Source organism: Syzygium oleosum, unplaced genomic scaffold, assembly GCF_021117445.2.
Source record: "Syzygium oleosum isolate NSW1041296 unplaced genomic scaffold, Sole_v2.1 Sole_v2.18, whole genome shotgun sequence".
NCBI lineage: Eukaryota > Viridiplantae > Streptophyta > Magnoliopsida > Myrtales > Myrtaceae > Syzygium > Syzygium oleosum.
In genome coordinates this window covers 6,975,381-6,990,596 of record NW_026607502.1, presented here as the reverse complement: position 1 = coordinate 6,990,596, position 15,216 = coordinate 6,975,381, and the positions used below count along the sequence as shown (strand labels likewise).

At 42.8% G+C, this 15,216-nt stretch overlaps 1 pseudogene; it reads right to left on the bottom strand.

The window, feature by feature from the left end:
* Positions 1-859: 859 nt before the first annotated feature.
* LOC115667506 (disease resistance protein L6-like) lies at positions 860-5,512 on the bottom strand (annotated as a pseudogene).
* Positions 5,513-15,216: the final 9,704 nt, after the last annotated feature.

The window sequence follows — 15,216 nt, the reverse complement described above, 5'->3', positions numbered from 1 at the left end:
ACAGAAACGCTTAATGTTTACGATATCTGTAGTGATTCATTGATTCTTTTTAGTGTATCTTCACTTAAAAATTGCAAATATCGCCAATCTTATCTCAATAATGTGTACTTTAAGTAAGAACTCATCCGACCAGAGAAAAAGAGAGTAAGAACTCGATATTGAAATGGATTAAAAAATGATAGAAAAATAAAATAAAAGAAGCTGAACAATTACATTTCTTCTAGACAACGAAGTTCTAGCAATTATTCGTGATATAGCAACCACAATGGCATGCCAGAAGGAACTCCATTTCCGTCTTGCCCATTTCTCTACATATCGCAAATTAGCCTTTTGACTAATCTACATAGAAAGGAAGACCTTTGTGTCAAGGGGGTCGATTTTCCCCGAAAACAACCCCATTTCCCTTCGCTTTAATTTAGGTTGATAATTTTTTATAAACGTTAGTATATTTGAAACGTCGGTAAATTAGGCAAATAAAAACTGGTAAGTTAGTATACAAATTGCTAATTTACATATTATAAAATAATTGATAGCTTTATAAAAATATTGATCAGATATTAACAAGTTACTTACAAATAAAGAGTCACCAAGTCTCTTTTTTTACCAACAGTGGAGACCAACACATGTTTGCTTTCCAGTTTCCGCAATTTTCAGTATATAATCTACTTCAAAAGTTGAGTTCATCTTTGTTGATGGCCTTTCGAATCATTTCAATTAGGTCCAATAAGATGCCAAATCTCTCTTTACAGTTCATCATATTAGAATAAGTTATTAGATGAAGAGAGACGTCATGTATACGAGGCACATCTGAACTTTGCAGACACGCGATATCGGATTATATTAACACATCAAATATATACTACAAAGTGATACAGAGATGGGAGAAACCAAACCGGGGGAGAATTAGGCCATCGTTGCTGTCCATCAAGAAAAATGGCGAGGAAAAAAAAAAGGAGACAAAAAAAAAGAAAAAAGAGAGTAAAGATTCGAACTCACCTTATTGTTCTTGTAATATTGGAGGGAGCCATAGAAATTTTTCCTAGCCCCAGCAAATATCCCGCGATGGGAGATGCTTATGAGGCAATTATCTGGCAATTTGGTGGACGATACATCAATCAACCTTTCCAATGATGGGCAGTTAGCAATAAATAACCGACTCACAAACTCTAAGTCGTCAAGGCCCTCGACCACCTGTAGCCCATCGCAGTCCTGGATGTGTAAAAACTTGAGCTTCTTTAAGTGTGATAAACCACAAACACTTTGCAAATACGGACAACCCTCGACCTCGATATATGTCCACGATTCCGATGTACCGAGTACTTGAATATGGAGTATCTTTGGGCATTTAGAAAGCCTGAAACTTGTCAACTTATTGAATACTCTCGACAAATGAACTAGTCTCCCTTACCCAGTAATCAACTCATTAGCAGACTCTACTTCACCCGCATATGCTAACCTTCCCAAGGACTCGCAATTCTTGATACGAAATTCCTTCAATAATTCGAACACCCCGACAAATTGGATCTCAACTAGCTTCGTGCAACCGGATACTTTGAAGGTTTTGAGCTGCCTCATGTTTGATAGCCCGAATCTCAAGAGGGGGCCACGACGGCCTTCCAGAACCAGGTCCGATAAATTTTGGAATTGAAGCCCCCGTTGAGTTGAATTTCTTGCACTTGAGACGATGAGAGCCTTAAACTCGACAGATTTTCTAATTTGGACGATAGTGATACAGCTGAATTGAAGTTATCAAGTCTTAAATTTAACGGAGAGGATGGAAGTTGCGCGAGTGTTCGCAGGTCCAAACAAGACAAATTGAGTTCCTTCACCAGAGAAAGGGAAGCCAACTCAGTAGGAGCAGGGACATTGAGAAGTTCCAACTTCAACTCATTCAGTTTGGATAACCTCCTAATCCACCCTAAGCCACCGGTACAACTTTCACCTCCTAGTCTCCAACTAGAGGCATCCGATAGCTCCAAAACAACCAAATTAGTTAGATTCGAGAGGTCTAGGACCACCCGCAACGATTCAGATAACACTTGTAAATTGTTCAAACTTGTGGGAAGTGTTGGCAATTCTTGAATCTGATGATAGTGCATTAACTCGAGTGTTTCGAGGCAAGGAAGCATACTAATTGCCTCTGGAACTTCACTAATGCAGGTGCTCAACAAGCATAGGTTTCTTAGAAACGGCAGACTTCCGATTGCCGAAGGAAGTCAACCTTTTAAATTGGGACTATTGATTTGAAGCTCTTCCAGATTCCGAAACATTATAGCACTAGGTAACTCCCATGAATTTATTGACTCTAATCCACAAATGTTATTGCCAAAGTGCAACTCCAGTAATGATTTCAATTTCCATATGGAATCTGGGAGTTTCTTCACTAGACACCCATTGACATGGAAGTGCTTCAGATTCACTAGATTCCCGATTTCTTCAGGCAAATCTTTAAGAGGGCAATACCAAATCTCTAGTGCAATCAAAGACTTCAACTTCCCAATAGAGCCACCAATTTTCCTTAAATTGGAACATTCTGCCAAATTAAGCCTCTTTAATTTCGGGCATCCAGAGAAGTCTGGCAATTCTGTTTATATTGTGGCATCCTCCAAGATAAAGAACTTTCAATTCTCTTGCCATCTATCAAAATAAATGCAATATTCAATGGATGAACATTGAAATATTACTTTCAAAGAAAATAAAATAGAAATAAGCACATTACATACCTTGATTAAGCTTTGTAATTTCGAATCATCTATGAAGGCATTGTGTAAAAGTTCAAGAATGACCACATTATTTAAGCGCATATTGGTTGGCTTAAAAAACACGTGAGGAGGACGATGCCAAACAATCCACCTTAAATTTGTAAAACTATTCGCTAAGTTGCCCTTGAAAGTTCCCCCATCTAATTTGAGGTACCTTAGATTTTTAAACCTTTCAATCTCTTCACTTCTAATAACAACCTTAAGATAACTAACTCGATCAAGATTTAGTGCTTCAACATTCTTCTTCATCTGCAAATGAGAGCAAGAAATGAGTGATATTCAGTACTCTGTTTCAGAGGAAAAGGATTACAATGGGAAAATAGAAGAAAGAGAAAAGAGCATGCTAACGCAGCATAGAGGATTTTCTAGTACCAAAAAGATATCAAAACTGATCACTAATCCAAGAAACTATCAATTTCCTCCTCAGGTATTTTACCTCCTTTGTTCTAATTGCATCGAGGACCTCCTTTTCAATCCATATCCTACTCCGCTCTCTAGGATTCTCTGGATTTTCTTGACGAACGATTTCCCTTCCAAGATCTCTGAGTTGATCGTGCATCCAAAATTTATTCTTCGCAATCTTTACCAAGGACATGCTAATGATGACATCAACTCTAGTTTCCGGGAAAACTCACAACCTTCCCACATGTAAATTGCATCCTCCATACTCTCACCAATGAAAAAGCATGCAATATTGAGGAAGATTTGTTGTTGCTGGTAACTCAATGCATCATAGCTGATCCTCAACTTTTCAAAAACATCCTTGTAAGGTGCTTTGCTTAACTTCTCCAATGTCTCCTTCCATATTTGTTTCCTTTTGTCAAAGAGGAACGAACCAATTACTTCAAGAGCCAATGGAAGTCTCCCAGTAGCATATACGATTTCCCTTGAAAGATGCCTGTAGTCATCTGGCGGAGGGTCTCTGTTAAATGCATGTCTACTGAAAAGCTCAAGTGCACAATCACTACTCATCCCCTTCATTTCATATTCTAAGATTTGCTAGTTTGATCTATTGATTTGCAAAACATCTTTATTTCTAGTTGTGACTAAGATTCTAGATCCTGGATACAAAGTACTCTTTCCAACTAATTTCTCCACTTGCTCCCTTTCAGCAACATCATCAAGTATAATAAGGACTTTCTTATTGCTAAGTGTTTCTCCAGTTCTCTTTGTTCCATAATCAATATCATCAATGCTCATTGCTCCTGCAGGATGTCCGATTTCGGATAGTAACTTTTTTTGCACCTCAACTAAGCCATTAGTTCTTGATGACTTTGCTCGAACATCTTCAAGGAAACAACAACACTTTCCAAAATGAGAAGATAGTTGGTTAAAGACAACCTTGGCAAGAGTCGTTTTACTGATACCCCCCATGCCATAAATTCCAATGAGTTGCACACCGCCAGAGTCGATGTTTAACAATTCGGTTACTTCTACAACTCGATCATCAATTCCAACTAAATGTTCAGTCCCCAATCTATGTTTTGTCTTCAACTTTTCCACAACCTCCTCAACTACCAATTTAATCACATCGCCATGGCTGCCACAATGAAAAACCATTTAAGTTAGGGAAAAATGAAAAATCACGATTGCCTAGCAAGAAATGATGTTATTCAAGCAGAAGATAAGCTACAAAATACTCGGACAATTAATGGGACCTTTAATCTAGAAGTGATCTTCTCGGAGTCCATATTGGACATTAAAGTCACTCCGAAACATACTTTTTTTGCAATTGGCAACTCGTGCTTCATGTCATAGCCCAAAATATGACTTGATTCCAACATGAGATTAGCAATCTTGGAATTATGTCAACAACATTTGCGCTAAACAGATGTATAAATATTTATGCAGTTGAAATTTGATATTTTATGATTCGTGTTCGAGCAACGACTATAGAAGTTGGACAAGATGTAATCAAGAGGAGAAATGTTTAACGTATTGAAAAATTAAATAATTAGATAGGAATGTGATTGGCATTTCATTATATAATTAGATAGGAATGTGATTGGAATTTCATTATCCCATTCTTTTTCCTCACAATGCCCAGGATCAAATATTAGTTTAGCCACCCAGCTATTATATCATTATTTGCCACCATATAAGATGACCTTGCCAAGCAGTTTCCCATTTTTTGACTAACGTAGCGTAGGTTTGTTCATTTAGTAATACCATAGCAGAAGTCCCACTGGAATTCTTTACATCCACCATTAACTATTAAGGCATATTGGGGAAACAAACATCTGAAAAGCAGTTAGCTTACCCTCCGTACTTCTTCACTTCCCACCCTTTTACCGCATCAACCTCCATGAGAGCCTCTCTCCATGCATCTACTTGCCCATTGCTAAACTTCTTCTCGTGCACCATATTGAATATGGCGTCGCGATATAATGGAGTTTTGAGCTTAACATCTTCTGGTTCCACATCGAAGAAAATAGGTAAGATCTTTCACCTTCCCATTTGGAGGCATTTGCCATGATTTGAGCGAGCTCACGGAAGCACCATTGGCTTGAAGCGTAGGTCTGAGAGAAGACGGGTACGTAAATCTTGGAGTTGTTGATTGCTCGCTGGAGCGATCCATCGATCCTTTCACCGACACGGACCTCTTCATCGTCTCCGAAGACGAGAATTGCAGCATTGATCAAGCTATGGTAGAGAGCATCGGTGAATCCAGTGCGAGTATCGGATTCTCTGAAACTCAGGAACACTTGATACTCGCTTGTCGAAGACGTTCTTGCATCTAAGCTTGCCATAGCAGTAGTTTGCTTAGCTTGATAGATCTCTCTGTCCTCCCCCCCTGCGGGCGTGTGTATGTGTTTTGGGTGCGCCTGAAGAAGAGGCGTGATCCTCAGGCCTTTGCCATTAGGGACACTGACTCGATGTTTTCAACCGAGAATGTGGCCGCGTCAACATCAACACGTTCTGCCAAAGATATTATATAAAAAACATTGATATTCTTTAATTGACTTGTGCGTAAAGAATCGACTTTTTTTTTTCTGACCAAAAAAAAAAAGAATCGACTTTTTCTTACTTGGGACAAGTGCACAATAAGTCCTAAAACTTATCACAAAAATGCGTTTGAGTCCTAAAACTTGCAAAAAGTTCAATCGAGTCCTAAAACTTGTAACAAAAGTGCATTTGAGTCCTAAAGTTAACACCGTTAAATTTATTAACGGAAAATGCTGATGTGGCGCTGACGTGGCGCTTATTAATCATTTCTCTCTCCTACGTGGAAAATGGTTTAAGCAAAAATGTCCGCGTATGCAAAACGACGTCGTTTTTGGACGTCCCCCTTTCTTCTTGAACGTCTCTCTTTCCTTTCCCCCGTCGTCTCCTTCCTTCTTCCTTCGAACGTCTCTCCGAACCGTATGCTCCGATTCAACCTCTGTCGGAACAACATCTCTTTTCTTCTTTTCTCAAATCGATGTCCTCCGAACCCTAAGCCCGGACTCTTCGTCGCCTTTTCTCTCCATCTAAACGAAATTAACACTTGGTCTCCCTTTGAACCCTAAGCCCCAAATCAAGTTCAACGATCTCGAGTTCCCTTGTGATTTGGGTCTCCTCGTGAGTTGGAGTTCGACTCCCATCGTCATCTGGAGTTTAATCGTGATCTGAAGTTCGTAGAGTTCGAGTTCGAGTTCTCTTCTTTGTCGATAGCGAGTTCATGCGAAGACCGTCCTCCGGAAGTCTCGACGGCGGATCGAGCGGCTTCGACGATGGAGACGGCGACGGCGACGGGGACTCCTCCTCGCGCGGTATTGCTCTCGCATTATAGCATTTTGGTATCGAGCGGCGTGTGTTTCTATTCCGGTTTGGTTAGGACCCGCGTGTTTGGAGCGATTCGATTTGCGCTGCGATTTGCGATGAGGTAGGGTAGGGTAGGGTAGGATAGCTGTTTGCCCGAAGGCGCTCTCAAGTTGATGCACAATCAACTATTAGTAGTCATCCTCCGACCTCATTATAATGCTTAAACCTCTACCGAAGAGCATGATGAGTCAACTGAGAGTGATGGAAACTCAAAGTGCTGCTTCCGATATCTTCATAATTGATTCAGTAGACACGGGTTAGATTTTCCATTGATTGTAGAAGTTTAGGTTACAGGGATCGAGACATAAATTCAGCTTCTGAGTGTGCTGATGTACACACCTTTCTCGCAGAAGATTCTTCGTGAAATTGAGATTGAACTTTGACTCCTGTTTTCAATACATGAAGTTCAAACAGATAAGAAGTCCACTATGCTTTGACCCTTAATTTGCGTTGTGATTTGCGATGAGGTAGGGTAGGATAGCTGCTTGGGTTTCTAATTTCAGTTCACGACCGCATGAGAAATGGTTCTTGTCTCGAGTTCTTGATTGGTTTATGTGGAGCTGAGCCTTGACTCGTTATATTAGCTTCAAATGTTTCTCTTCTGGTCCTTATTAGTGAGTTGATTTACCATATGGTGGAGATTTTGTGTGTCGAAAGATTGAGGAATTTTGATATACTTTTTGTGGTGTATACTGTCTGTCAGATTCTTCCTAATTATATATGAAATTTTCGACTTTGTTATCGTTTTCTAGAGTTTCTTCTCAATTGACATATGATGCCAAGCATGAACCATTTTGAGAAAGATTGTGCTAATGTAGTTTGTTGTCTGAAGATACTGATAATATACTTATATCTGGAAAGAATCAAAATACAGGTAATATACTTCAATTAGGTTCTTATAATATGACAACTAGAAGAATGAGAGTGCCAACATCTGAATCAAGTGTTGTAACTCCTAATGAGGTCGAGTCGGAGCCAACATGCTATTGTGGTCTTCAATCACCAATTCTTACCGCAAAGACAAGGAAAAACGAAGGAAGAAGGTTTCATGGATGTGCTAAGTTTGATGGTCTGGGTTGCTGCGCTTTCTTCATGTGAGAATTTTCTAAGTCTTCCATAGTACCTTGTTTCTAAGTTTGTAAGTTTGTAAGTTTGTAAGACTAGTTGTGGGTAATTGAGATGGGAATGAAATCTAATGTTATCATGGATTATGTCCCTGTTGATCATATAACAATGTTCAAGATTACCCTATTTTTCGATTGTTATGTTCGATTAGTTTGTTCGCAATCTGAACTTCGATCTTGGATGGCCAAAATAGGCAATCTGATCAACCAACCATGCACTCATGCAATTTAATAACATTGTCATTGGCCAAAGTTGGTGCTAACGTATTCTTAAACATAATGAGTATACATTTATACACCTAAACTAGGCTTTCCCAAACATAGAAAACTATCGTTTACATGCTGTTCTAACAAATTGGTGCATTGCATTCCGATTTCCACACCCTGACATGTATCTAAATTCTATCTAGATAACTCTCGTTTACATGCTGTTCTATACAACTGCTCGTACAAGCCCAAGTTGAGCAGAAACACAAAAATCAGGCTATAGCAGACAAATAGCAACTCGAGCACTCTTTGATACTGCGTGTACTGATAACGATTGATGATGAATATTCTGTTCAACAAAATGTCGCACTTTCAGTGTACTAAAGGCAAGTAGCAACTCAAGCACTATCTGATACTCAACATACTGATTAATGATCGAGAACAAAAGCTTCTATTCAACAAATGCCTGCATTAGCTTAGCGAAAATGACATAAATTCACCTAAAAAAATAGAAACTTGATTAGGCTTAGACCAAAAGCTGTCCAAAAGTTGTTTGCCAAGTTCCGAACAAACAAAGCTACATGTCTCATACAAAAAACCAACTGATAATTGACATAAATTCACGTAAAAAAACCATTTTTAGCAAATATGTCAATCCAATTCTATGGTCTTTGGAGGTCGAGCAGGTTCGACCTTCACATTATTCATAATTCTTGGGCTTTTCCATATATGGTCCTGCAACAATAGGCTTTGAAGGAGTTGTTGTAGCCTGAGATAACTGAGGCTGGGAACTGGCCTATGGTTGTGATATTGGCTTTGGCTTCACCGCAATATGCTTTCGAGGAGTTGTTGTAGCATGAGATGACTAAGGCTGAGAACTCGCTTGGGGTTGTGACGGTGTCGTTCGCTTTACACCATGTTTTTGAGCTGTTGTAGCATGATATGACTGAGGTTGGGAACTAGCCTTAGGTTGTAATGGTGCCTTTCGCTTTACATAAACATGCTTTCGAGGACAAGTTCTTAATTGCCGAGGTTGTGCACTGGCTTGGGGATGTGCCTTTGCCATTGAAGCAGCTCCTAGAACTTCATAGCAGAAAAGAATCTTGCAAAAATAATGAACATGTGAAAAGTAAAAAAAAAATAGTGCAGAGATAAAATATTTGGAGCAAGACCGATGACCGAATCAGATGATGAAGAACACATTCTGCTGCACAAAGTTTTCTAAACTTGCAATGACCAATGGAGAAGTAGCTGATTCACATTCCGAAATAGGATAGCATGATTTGGCTACTACGAGAAGGGTGCGTATATCAGCACACTCCGGAGTTGAATTTATGTCTACTGATCCCAGGTAACCTAAACTACTACAATCAATGGAAAATCTAACCCATGTCTACTGAATCAATTATGAAGATATCGGAAGCAGCACTTTGAGTTTCCATCACTCTCAGTTGACTCATCATGCTCTTCGGTGGAGGTTTAAGCATTATAATGAGGATGGAGGATGACTACTAATAGTTGATTGTGCATCAACTTGAGAGCGCCTTCGGGCAAACAGCTATCCTACCCTACCCTACCTCATTGCAAATCGCAACGCAAATCGAATAGGTCCGAACACACAGGTTCTGACCGAACTGGAATAGAAACACACGTCGCTCGATACCCAAATGCTATAATGCAGAGAGCAATACCTGCGCGAGGAGGAGTCCCCGTCGCCGTCGCCGTCTCCATCGTCGAAGCCGTTCAATCCGCCGTCTCCATCGTCGAAGCCGCTCGATCCGCCGTCGAGACTTCCGCAGGACAGGTCTTCGCACGAACTCGCTATCGACAAAGAAGAGAACTCGAACTCGAACTCGAACTCTACGAACTTCAGATCACGATTAAACTCCAAATGACGATGGGCGTCGAACTCCAACTCGCGAGGAGACCCAAATCACGAGGGAACTCGAGATCGTCGAACTTGATTTGGGGCTTAGGGTTCAAAGGGAGACCAAATGTTAATTTCGTTTAGAGGGAGAGAAGGACGACGACGACTCTAGGCTTAGGGTTCAGAGGACATCGATTTGAGAAGAAGAAGAAGAAGAGATGTTGTTCCGGCAGAGGTTGAATCGGAGCATACGGTTCAGAGAGACGTTCAGAAGGAAGAAGGAAGGAGACGACGCAGGGGAAAGGAAAGAGAGACGTTCAAGAAGAAGAAAGGGGGACGTCCAAAAACGACGACGTTTTGCATACGTGGAAATTTTTGCTTAAACCATTTTCCACGTAAGAGAGAGAAATGATTAATAAGCGCCACGTGTCACGCCCCGCACCCTACGAGCGCGCGGTCATCCCTTGGTGGTCGATCATTGAACGCGACGTCCCAGGACGCGTCGCCGACCCAAATGAAACACCCAACAATAAAAGCAAGCGGAAGCAAACTAATTAACCCAGACAATAAACAACGACAAAGGGATAGTGCGAAACAATAATTGCATACCATCATAAAATAGTCACTATACAAAACGATAACTCGGGCTATCAATTTAGAACCACAGTTTTCAAAAGGGGGCGGTGGTTGACAAACTTATCTCCTCTACAAAAGGGTACTCAAAAGACAGGGTAAATGATCTATTCTTCAATCCCTGTGGTGCTCTGGCGGCGTCTCCGAATCGATTACGGTCGCGGATCTGAAATGGTTATATAATAACCGTGAGAACGAGTCTCAATAAGCAACCCCCTAAACCCCACGTAGGCCAATGCGTACCCAGACAAGTCATACATGCAATCTACCCCATAACATATAAAATTAGCATAATTGTACTTACCTCGTCATCAAGTCCATGCCAACTCTACACGTTAGTCGTCACGTGATAAGGCAATAATATTAATTAAATAACACATCACAAGTCGCTCAAACACCAACCACGCTTTCACTCAATCACTCCAACTAATTCAACCAGTCAATTCAATCACACTCAATTCGCATGCGTGGCCGAGCAACTTTCTCACGACCTCCCAGGTCCTTTCACACGGCCCGCGTCAACACGCCTCGGGCCAGCCCTCGAGATCAAGCCGGGCTCGGTCCCGCGTAACCACGCCTCAGGACATTTCTCTCGACCCGCGTAACCACGCCTCGGTCCTTACTTGCCTTTCTAGCCACACCCGCGTAACCACGCCTCGGGTTGCGGCCTCGGATCAAGCTCGGGCTCGGTCCCGTAACCACGCCTCAGGACATTTCTCTCGACCCGCGTAACCACGCCTCGGGTCCTTACTTGCATTTCTAGCCACACCCGCGTAACCACGCCTCGGGTTGGCAGCCCTCGAATCAAGCGGGCTTCGTCCCCTCACTGGACATTTCACACTTTCCCACGACCCGCTCTGCGCCTCGGGTCGCCCCGAGATCAAGCCGGCTTTCTCATGCACATGCACCACAATACAAAATTCACCATGCTCTTAGTCATATAAATCAATTTCAATCACCACCCATTCACCAATGTTAATCTAGCACGCCACATCGCAACTCAATTCATGCTCCCGACATCGGTCCACCGACCCGACATTCAAGTCAACACATTCAATAAATTCCAATTCACCCACAAGCGCCACGACAATTCACATGCTATTTACCTCGATCAATCACTAAATTAGCCACACAATTATCACCACAATAATTCATCAATTAGGCACACTCAATCTAATTAGCCCATGCCTAAATTAATTCCTAACCCGGTACTAATCACATCCTAAACAAGTCTAAAAATACCCAAAGTACTAGGTAGGGTTTAGGAAGTCACTTACTTGGTTTTGGCCCGGAGAAAATCGGCTCGGGCCTAAAATGGCCCGGGTGAACAGTGCCGAACTAGGCGCGGGCACGGGTCAACGGGCGCGGTGGCCGGCCAACGCGGGCACAATGGCCGGACGGCGCGCCTGGCGCGCGGGCGCGGTGGCCGTGCGGCGTGCCAAGGGGGCGCACGGGCGAACGGACGGGCGACGCGCCTAGTCGGACGGGCGACGCGCCTGGTCGGACGGGCACGGCGCCGGGCGAGCTCGGCCACGGCGCTCGGCCATGGGCACAGCCCTCGGCCACGGGCACAAGGCTCGGCCACGGGCTCGGGAATAGGCACGGCGACGGGCGCGCGGCTTGGTCGCGTGGGCGACGAGCCGGCTACGGCCTGGGCTGGCTGGTCGGGGCTGGCTGGCTAGCTGGTCGGGGCGGTGACCGGCGGCGGCGGCGACTACGGCGACGGCGACGGCGGCGCGGTGGTGGCGAGCGGCGACGACGAGCTGCAGGAGGGTGGAGGTCGGCCGGGGGTGGGGGCGAGAGGGAGAGAGAGAGGAGGCTGGGGCTGAGGGGGGGGGCGGACCGGCGGCGCGCGGCGGCACAGCGCGGCGACGGCAGCGGGCAGCTGCGACAGCGACGCGGCGGCGACGAGCTGGAGGAGAGATGGAGGTCGGCCTGGGCGGTGAGGGCGAGGGTGAGGGAGAGAGAAGCTGGGGCCGAGAAGGGGGGGCAGCGGCGGCGATCTGGCCGGACAAGCTGGCGACGGGCGAGCAGCGACGACGGGGGCGGCTAGGCGACGCGGCGGCGGCTCGCGGCAGCTGGAACGACGGCGAGCCGAGCTCACGCGCTCGGGAGGAGGAGAAGGCAGAGTCGGTTGGGGCTACCGGGCGACACGGCGGCTCAACGACGGCGCGGGGAGGACGGCGGCATCGGCGGCTGGTGGGGCAGCGTTGGGCGGAGGCGGAACGGCGGTCGAACGGCGGTCGGCGAGCAGGGCACGGCGGAGCAGAACCAGTCGGGGGGGAAAAGAAGCCAACGAGGAAGAAGAAGCGGAGAAGAGAGAAAGAAAGGAAAAGAAAAGAAAAAGAAAGAGGAGAGAGAGAGTTGCATGGGGAAGGGGGGGGAAACGTGCGCATGGCAGGGGGTGGGACGTGCGCGGAGGGGACGTGCTCAGCGCGGCAGAGGGAGGAGAGAGAGAGAGAGAGAGAGAGAGAGAGAGAGAGAGAGAGAGACTCAAAGTCAAAGCTCTCACTCGAGTGCGATCCAACGGACACGGTTCAAACCCGAAAACGATCTAACGGTCCCCTATAATCCTAATTAATAATATAGGAAAATGGCCAAAATAAAATATGCCAAAACACACCACGAGGAGTGCCTACTACCCAAATCCGCACCCGGTCAAAAATCCACTTTTCACATACTCCGGGTAATACCGACGCCACAATAATATCGACACCGTCCAATTAAATTGTCCCGGAACTCCGAGAAATTCGACACCAAAGTTTGGGCTCTAAATAACGGCCAAATTCGATCGAGTGCGATTCTAATAAATCTCAAATTTTAAAAATAATAAAAACCCAGGAGTGATCAGTTCCGGGTGAGATTTTATTATAAGCGCACTGACGAATTATACGTTTTATAAATCCCAAAAATGGGCCAAAATTCGGAATGTCACACCACGTCAGTGCCACATCAGTGTTTTCCGTTAATAAATTTAACGGTGTTAATTTTAGGACTCAAATGCATTTTTGTTACAAGTTTTAGGACTCGATTGAACTTTTTGCAAGTTTTAGGATTCAAACGCACTTTTGTGACAAGTTTTAGGACTTGTAGTGCACTTGTCCCTTCTTACTTTTAGTACTTTCGATATTATAAACTATCAACGAATTAGAAGGAGCAAAATTAAGACAATTACGAATGAAAATTAAGGAATTGGAGGGAAAGCCAATATTTTAGTCACCGTGTTTTATATTGAATAATAAATTGGTTCCTCTTTTCCTTCCGCCCATTTAAACAGGCATCATCATGCCGTGAGTTCACATGATCTCCAGTGGTGCCACCCACCACCTTTCATAAAGTTAGAATTGATTGAATTCCCTTCTCACTCACCTTTCATAAAGTTGAAATAATTTTGTCCATTCCTTCTGTTTTTATCTTCTCGACATATATTCAAACAATCCGATATATCTTCACTTTTTTAGAACAGGTCCAATTAAATAGCAATAATTCGAAGTACGTTGTTCTTTTTCTTTTTTCTATTTTACACCATTTCGGAAATGTAAAGATTCAATGGTATGATATGTAAAATATAGGATTTCCAATTTTAGCAGAGTAGGGAGGGAAGGGGAAACTCAATTACAAGTAAGTAAAAAGAATTCCATACTCGATTTCATAAATACAGATTGAATTTTGTGGAATGCCGCATTCAATGAAAGTCGTATGTACTGCTATATCATTTAGGTGCTCGCCTCCTTCTGATGATGGGTATTATTAGACAATTATTAGAGAATGTTCGATTTTTGAGGTCATCATTTTATTTTATTTTTTGAGTTTCATTTTTGGTTGCTTTGTTGATGAAAAAAAAGAAATAAACAAAAAATGGTCTTCTTGAAGCACTTTCTCTCCAGATATCATAATATTATCAGATGGCGCAGAATAATTTTGAAGTGATAAAATCACGCCCATCTCCTATTGGTCAGAAAAAATAAGCAATATTTCGCTGGGAATGGTTTGTTTGTTTTTTAGCTCATTTTAATTAATTAATTTAAGTGCACGCTTAGCAGTAGCTTAGCAAACTTACTCATACGATGACATAAAAGCAAAAAACGAAAAGAAGTCCCAGGCTAAATGGCCGTCCTGATGCAGCTTGTATGTGTAACACTCTCACAATGCCTTGCTCCTCTTGATCAAAAGGCAATGAGAAAAATCTCAGGCTGAATGGCCAACAAAAGTAAGGCAAAAAACGTAAAGTTGATCGAAACTCCCACTAACTTTAATATCCTTCTTTAGTCCCGTGATGCCTTGCTTTGTACGCAAGGAACATGATAAGAAGAGACCACCTAATCTTATCAGACACACACCCTCAAAGCTTCAGATATCAGTTCGGGGATCGCTCTGAGGCTAAGTTTAGTACAAAGGAAATGAAGAAAGTGCTGGAAACTTTTGTTATGTTTGGTTGCCACATTTGAAAGACATGAACTTATTCCTTTATTATAGTTTTTGCTTAATTAATTATATGAATTTGGAAAGAAACTGCACATTCCTAATATTGCAACTCACATTGAATTCAAATTTACCCCAATGAGGCATCCGCCACCATCCCCATTCTGCAAAAGAGCGTTTTTGTTATACATTTCCGAAGCAAAAGTACATAACTATTTTCAATCTCGTCCAAGTTAAAATGTTATTCAAAAAACTATTTAGATCATATGCGAATATGTGAAATTCGAAAAATGTGAAAGTACTCGAGCCAAAAGATTTTTTTTAAAAAAAGGTAAAAAGTAAAAAGTAAGAGTTAATCCAAAAGCATATAAACATGTACAAGAATTAGTGTTTCAAA